An 8,550-nucleotide genomic window follows, 5' to 3' on the forward strand; every position below is an offset into this window, starting at 1 on the left:
ACTTTTACTGATAGAGATACATTCACATGGTAAAAATGCCCAGGAAATAACCAAGGAAGTCTCTGAATTCTTTGGTTCTTTTTTATTAAAAAAACCCCAGATGATTTCAAGGTAATTTCTAAAGTCCAAATACTCATTGACAATACTCATCTAATTATAATATATTAGGAGTACATCCACTACCTTACAAATTTAGAAGAAAACAACCAATCAACAGACCCTCAGTGGCTGTGAACAAGGCAAAGGGGGCATGGTGGGGGGGAGGGAGGTAGAGGAGCAGGAAGGATGATGACAAATGACATAAATCTGTTCTCTGTAGCAATGTAGGAGTGAGCAACCATAAATTAAGGCAGCAATATTAACAATTATGCCAGTCAAGTTTTAAAAAAATGGTTTGATTGTGTGCAAGACTAACAGCACAGAAAACAATGTGCTTAGATGCCTATGTACTGGCTCAGCAAAATCTAACAAATAGATTTGTGTCCCTTAAACCCTGTAAGCCCCCATAACAGTCACGCATACTCTAAAGTAAAAGGCCATCATTCCATCAATAAAAGAAATCCCCAAAAAATATAAAACTGGAAACATTTTTTAAGCTGCATGAAAATCTTATCAGTATCAAGTGCAAGCCTTCTCAATGAGGTTTAGAGAAATCATTCAGATTTAGAGAAATCATTCAGATTTAGAAAAATTGTTCGGATTTAGAAAAATCTTTCAGGTTTAGAGAAATCATTCAAATTTTGAGCAATCATTCAGATTTAGATTCAAAATCAATCCATATTAAAACCACTTTTCTAAAAAGTATTCAAGAGCGATGTGTTACTCAAATAAGACCTCTAATTAGAAAAAGATGTGGGTGTATAAATTCTTCAAAAATAACCAAGACTAATAATTTTCATCCAATGCCCCATTTGAAAGAAATGCATGTGCACAAGATCTGTGTTCATGGCATAGAGAAAATGTATATGCACATTGTAAAGGCACCATTAATATTTTGTTTTTAACTTTATATTTTGAAGTTAACATTCACACATCATATTTGAGCAGGCTCATTGAGCAGTCATATTATCACAGAATTACAAAATAGAAATATTAAATAAATTTTTGTTGGTAGATAAAAATATTTGAAGAGGCTGTAAAACAGCTTTTCATGTAGATCTCAATGTACTTTTGTTTCTATGTTCAAAAGGAACAGTTGCAATGTTGTATTATACTTCTATCACTAATATGTATTGACTCTAAAGCCAGGAAAATCAGGTTATACAATGCAACACTTACACCAGACAGTACATCCATATGATCAAATAATTTTATCAGCAAACAGTATTTGAGTTGTGTAAAATGAAGAGTTGCAGGAGAAAATAAAGGCAATGAAATAACACTATGCATAAAAATATAATGGAAACAATGAGATTCGAACCACAGATCTTTTGCATGATAGGTACACATGTTACCCACAACACTAACGATAGTAGAAGAATCCAAAGGTCACATGCAGGCAATTCTGAGTATTACCCTTCTTTTCACTACTTTTGTGTTTGTAAAGTCATAATGAAATTTCATAACAATGTTTGGAATGAAATCAGAAGTTATTAGATACCCTATTTTAATTAATATTACAGCAATAATCAAACAATTAAGCATGGGGAGTCAAAAAAGGCTGAAATGATCATACTAATGGCAATACTGTGTAACAATATATACATACTTTTAACAACACACAAGTGGTTGAATTGCTGCAATTAAATTTTGTTCAAAATTTGGCAGTGAATAAACAACTGAGACTGATTTAAGTTCTTGTAAAAGGTGACACTGTCTTGTTTATTAATGAAACACTTTATTTGTCTTAAAATCAAAAGATAAGAGTTTGATTTTTCTTTGTCTTGAAACTTGCATGATCAGACCACATAAAATAAATGACTGTCAACAAGAATATCAAGAATGTTGTCTGTGGAAACCACTTTCAGTTTTTGATATTACAGAGAAGTCTCAAGTCATTTGTCTTTAATTTTGCTTCTTTGTGTGATGTCTTGTTATTAATAATGCAAATGTTCTTTTGTTTTATTTGTACTTACAACAGTACATATACCATTCTCCCTACATTTTATTGAAGCCTTTTATGAAGATTAATTTCTAAGTTTGTTTTGTAGCTGCTTTAGTGAAAGTAGTATCAACAGGCCAATATTACATGTTAATAAAATTGTCTCTGCTGCTTTTAAAAGTTTTGAGACAATCATACAAAGTCCTGTTGATATAGTAATGTCAATGTTTTGCAAATATTTTAAGCTGAAACTTAAACTTATTTCAAGAATTTCAAAAACCTGGCATCTTCTTATGACCCTTTAGCACAAAATCCTTGGAACTGTGAGTGATTTGATAAAATCTTAGCTTGTAATAGCTGATAGGCCATATTCACAAGAAAGTAATTACAAATATTTGCTATTTATAAACGGTCCTTTCCATACACCATCAATGTTCAGACATAATTTACCAGTCTTATGCTTTGATTTTCCAGCTCCTTAATCACTGAATAATCTCCAAGTAGCTTTAGGGTTGTTTTAATTGTCCTTAATAACTTTTTGATAATTTGTCTATCTTGCATTTTTAATCATCTGTATTACTTTATTTCTCCAACATTTATACTCTTCCATACCTGCAGCTTATGAGTAGTTTCTTGTCTTAATAACATACATGATTTCCTGGTTGAAGATCATGTTTTATTCTATGCATTTTTAATGGTATGTATTGATTGATTACATTCAGCAACAAGTCTATCCAAGATATCATCTGTGTCTTCAAATGTTGCTAGAGTACCCCAATGAATATGTTATAAGCCCTCCAAAAGTTGACATTCTTAACAGTTTTAAATACCCTGTAAAAAATTGATATTTGTGTTTTTACTTTTGTTGCTTGTTTTTCAAGTCAGAAGAATAACATTGAATCTATGAATCCAATTTAAGAAATGTACAATTTATAAACGTTTTCAAGAGTATGTATATATATATATATATATATATATATCAACCATTAAATGATTTTTAGTTAGTTGTTTTTCTAGTGGGTTCCATAACTAATTGAATCAGTCCAAAATGTTCAATAATATCAGTCCAGTTTTGACATATGTGTTATTTAGTAAAGCCTTGTTCATATTACCAATAATGTGATGTGATGTGATTTCGATTTTTAACATAGCTCTAACAATTTTTCAGTCATATCGCTACAATGTCTGCAATGTGGCAGTTTATAGTGATGTTTAGCACTGGGGCATCATGCCGCAGACATGTAGCATGATGTCTAACCCAGTCACATTATCCTGACACCGGGCCGACCAGTCCTAACACTAACCTCTTAATGCTGAGCGCCAAGCAAGGCACCTGTTAGTACCATTTTTGTAAGTCTTTGGTATGACTCAGCTGGGGATCGAACCCACGACCACCAATAATGTAATATTTCTTGTTATCTTTTAGGATTTTACAATTTCTAATTCAAAATATGTCATCCAGTTTTACATGAGACGTAGATGGCCAATATGAAATGGCTTAGAAGTTTGTAGAAATGTCTGTATCCAAAGAGACACTATTTCATTCAATTTAAGACATTTGTTTGTTCACCAAATCCAGTCCACGGTACACTTGGTATCTGTGACAGACCTGGTATTAACTATATTGGGAAAACAGAGTACCATACCCAGTTCTGCTGCTCAGAATGCAAAGTCTGAAACTGTGTCAAAGCATAAGTGATCCTGACTTGACTGATGTCTAATGATTAAGTGGATAATGATCCTGACTTGATGGCTGATGCTTATGACTTGTACCAGCTATCAAGAGAATTATCACTACAGACAGTATCAAGATCTACATATGTGTTGAGTTATAAATAACTGTTACATGTGGGCCACTTTGCCATGTCAATATGAGCCTGGTAGTCTGTTCATTTCGAATATACCCTGGTTATCCCACTGTGGGCAATGGCAGGAATACAATAGTGTGGGACACTGTAAGAAACTGATATTCTGACATGCTTTGTTTTACAAGGAATTTGTTATATCTTGTACTGAATTTGCAATCATTCTGTCCATAGTGATCCATTCATCAAGAAGTCAGTGCTGAGATGGCACAATTAATGGCATCTGCATCTTTGTATATGCATGGTTTGGCTCTCTTAGATTAGCCAGAGTCAAGATACAAAGTGGATAATAATAATAATAATAATAAAGACTTTATTTAGAGAAGGTAACTCAGTTAGTTACAGAACTAATCTACCTTGAGGCCTTCTATCTGTTATGTACAATATATACAGTATATACAACATGATGTGAAGAGTCTGGTAATTTTAAAATTCAAAGTATCAAGCCTGGAACACATTCACAGGCATCAGCGAAAACATAAACATATATAAAACATAAAATATAATCCTGCATTGAAAAATTCAGCTATGAAAATGATGTAAAATTACAGAAAAGCAGGCGGTATTTTTTGTACTAGAACTGTTCAATTTTCTAAAGATTTCATCCATTTAAAACATTGACTGTGAAAAGATGAAATGCTAGGAGCCTGCCTTATGTCACTGGGAATGTTGTTCCATACCAGTGGACCAGTATATTGAAAACTTGTTTTAAACAATTCCTTCTTTGGCCTTGGTATAATGTAATTTTTTCTTCTTATGGACCTTAAATTTGGAGTGCCATCAGCATCTCTTTGGTGAAAGATATTGCTTAGATAGACAGGAATGTCTTTTCTGGATATTTTATACATCAATTTGGCCTTTCTAAGAAATATTCTTTCATGTATTGTTAAAACCTTTATATTATTCATTGCATCCTGAAAATTGTTTATACTTTGATATAGAATTAAATGGCAAGCCCTCTTTTGGAGTCTTAAAAGTGTTGTTATGTTTGAATTAGAGGTATTACCCCAAATTACATTATAGAAGTCCAGATATGGCTGAATGTAACTTTTATAAAAGATGACCCTATACTGAAGAGGAATGTATGTTTTGATTTTCCTCAGTAGCCAAAGATAAGAGTTAACCTTTTCTGAAATATGTTTAATGTGAATAGACCAAGTAAGATTGTTATCCACGAATACACCAAGAATTCTATCTTGAGAGGTCATATTGAGGCTCACACTGTCAAACAGAACCTGGAGTTTGTTGCTATCTAGCCTTGCTCATTTTTGTTGTGTTGTAACTAGTAGGGCTTTCGTTTTTTCTGTATTTATGATCATACTGTTTTCCTTGCACCATACTTGAAGTCTGTTGAGAGCATCTTGTAAGTTATTTTCAAGTACTGTTTTGGTTTTACCAATCTCAGTGTAGTATCATCTGCATAAAGGTCAGTGGAAGAAACTGAAGTTCCAATCTTAAGAGGTAAATCGTTGATAAATAATATGAATAACAGAGGCCCAAGGATAGAGCCTTGTGGTATTCCACAATTAATATTTTTACTTTCAGAAAGTTGACCATTTAAAGATACTTTTTGCACTCTATCAGTTAAGTAAGAAGTAAACCAGTTTAGGGAGTTTTCACTGCATTGATAGATTTTTAGTTTTTCAAGCAAAATTTCATGGTCTACAAGATCAAAAGCTTTACGAAAATCAACCATAACAGTGCCTACCATTTCTCCTTGATCTAATGCTTTCAGCCATTTATCAATCAACGATACAAGTGCAGTTTCACAGGAGTGATTCTGGCGAAAGGCAGACTGATTATCATGAATAAGATCATAAGTGTTTAAATAGTTGAGAAAATAATCATGTACATGTTTTTCTAGTAATATGGAGAGACAAGGAAGGATAGAGATGGGTCTGTAGTTATTTACATCATCTTTTGTCCCTGCTTTATGCAATCGTATAATCTTGGCAGTTTTCCATGTTTGTGGAAATTTATTAGACCTAATACTTTCATTGCAAATGAAAGCTATACTCTCTACAATTGCAGGTGCAGCTACCTTTAGTAGCCTTGGTCCAATCATATCAAGTCCTGTAGCTTTACAATCATCCATTTTTTTTATATATTTCAACACAAATTCAGGACTCATTTCAGGAATTTCAAACTTTATATTGTTTGATAGTTTTTTAGCACAAAAATGTTTGAGTTCCAGATGATCAGATGAAGTTCTGGGTTCTTTAAGTTTTTCAGCAATTTGAACAAAAAAGTTGTTAAAAATATTTGAGATGTCAGCTGGATTATCAGTGTAAATGCCCTCATGATTGAGGGATAAAATTTTAGCTTTACTCTTACATTTATCTGCATCGAACCCTGTAAACACTTTCCGATAGCTTTGGGATTATTTTGGTTTTCATCAAGCACTTTTTTATAGTGCGCTTGTTTGGCTTGATGTATCATTTTATTAACTTTATTCCTCCAAACTCTATATTCAGTTTGATTTCCTACTGATTTTAGTTGGTCTCTTCGCTTTATTGCTTCTAAAATTTCTGGGGAGATCCAGCCTGGCTGGTGGTCTTTCTTTATCCTGTGTGTTTTTAAAGAGGCATGCTTGTTCACTATACTGATGAACAAATCTGTCCAAGTATCGAAAACATCATCAATATCTTCAAAGATTTAAACTGTATTCCATGAAATCTGTTTCAGATCTTCTAGGAATTTAACAGTATCAAAGTTTTGAAAGGATTTATAAGTAATGGATTTATGGATATTATGTTTTTGTTGATTTGCCATTGACTTTATGTGTTAGAAAAATTGCAAAGTGGTCACTTATACCAATCTTTGGAACCATTACTTCCAAAACATTTTCTTTTGTATTGGTATAAATATGATCTATAAGTGTTTTAGAGGTAGATGTTACTCTGGTGGATTCATTTACTAGTTGCTCCATACCTAATGAAGCAATAAAATTCATCCAATTCACTTTTATTTGATCATTGAGAAGGTCTCTATTTATATCGCCTAGAATGTAAAATTCTTTATCTTCTTTTTAAATTTTATCTACTTGAAGTTCAAAATATTCACACCAATCAGCATGTGGTGATGATGGGGGTCTGTACACAAAACCTACTAAATAGGGCTTAGCTTTTTCTGGAGTGATCTGTAGCCAAATGGATTCTATTTCCTGTATTTCTAGGTCTTCCCGTCTTTTACAAATAGTATCGGTTATAATATACACAAGGAGCCTACCGCCACCTGTTTTCCTATCCTTTCGATAAGGTTTGTCGTAGCCATTGATATACAAGAAATTTTCACCCTGATTTTTTGTTAACATTGTTTCCGAGAGCCCAAATAAAAGGATATTATTATTTGGAGAGGTTAGCAGTAACTTCACTTTATCAATCTTTCCACGAAAACCCTGAATATTTAAATGACCTATGTGTAAACCTTTGCTAGAAACTCCTAAATTCATGAGATTAGTATTAATGCTATTAGAGGCACTCAAGGAGACATTAAAAGTATTAAAACTATGTTCACAGTGATCATCATTACAACTATCATTACTGTATAACAAATTAGTTTTTCTACAACTGCATTTTCTATTTTTATAATCATAGTATAAATCTGAACTATCAGTCATATTTGAATCTGTACAATTAGCTGGTAAGTTTCCACATTCAGAACATGCATCAGCAAGAGGATCAAATCTGTTTTGACAAGGGATGCCTGGTTATTGCAAAAGCCTCTTGCAAATGTGTATTGTTTAGGCATGAGCCAAACATGCGACAAAAACCTGGTACCAATCCATTTATTCAATGAGAGACCACTCTTATCTAACTCCAAATTCATCAAGCAGATGACCTTTTAGCACAGTTACAGCAAAAACACGCCAAAAACATAGTTAATATTTTGTCTAGCATTTGACAACTGGAGCTTCAACATAGTGGATGTCCCCCTCTGAGTACTATGAAACGTTTTCGTATTTGAAAACAGAAACAATGAAGGAAAGGGTCATCTAAAAAACTTTAGCATTTTATGGTGCTTTGGAATTCTAGAAAATGAGACAAAAATTGAAATATGTTCCTTTAATAACTTACTGATGCAGTAAGTCCCATTTCCTGTGTACCCGGCTGCACATGTACAAGTATAGCTGCCTGGAGTGTTTGTGCAGATGGACCTCTTGCTTGGTTCATCACAGTTGACTGTTCCTCGAGAACACTCATCAATATCTGCAAGGAATCAAAGGCAAGTGTTTTAAACTTTATACATTTTAATGTATAAACATCACACAGTTCTAAAGTTGGATTCTCACTAAATTTCGTTTTGCAATCTACATTCATTAGTGTCTCGTTTCATCGCTCTGAAATGGTTGCAATGAGAATTTGAAATGCTATTTAAACAATTTTATTACTATTTAACTAGACGTTTTGTACACTGGTCCTAAATTGTTAAAAGGTATACAATTCTGAACCAGTGATGGAATATCGCATAGAAACATTTAATTAATGTTCAATTGCTAATAATGTGCAGTATTCACACGGAAAACTAATTAAAAAGTTAATCCTTTTACCCTATTCTTTGTTGTTTCAAGTTAACTTTAAGGCACTTTTTTTAATGGCACCTAGTTATTGATTTATTAAATATAATATGAATGATAGGGCATAC

The sequence above is a fragment of the Sinohyriopsis cumingii genome, chromosome 9 (assembly GCF_028554795.1).
Source record: "Sinohyriopsis cumingii isolate HCF-2022 chromosome 9, ASM2855479v2, whole genome shotgun sequence".
NCBI lineage: Eukaryota > Metazoa > Mollusca > Bivalvia > Unionida > Unionidae > Sinohyriopsis > Sinohyriopsis cumingii.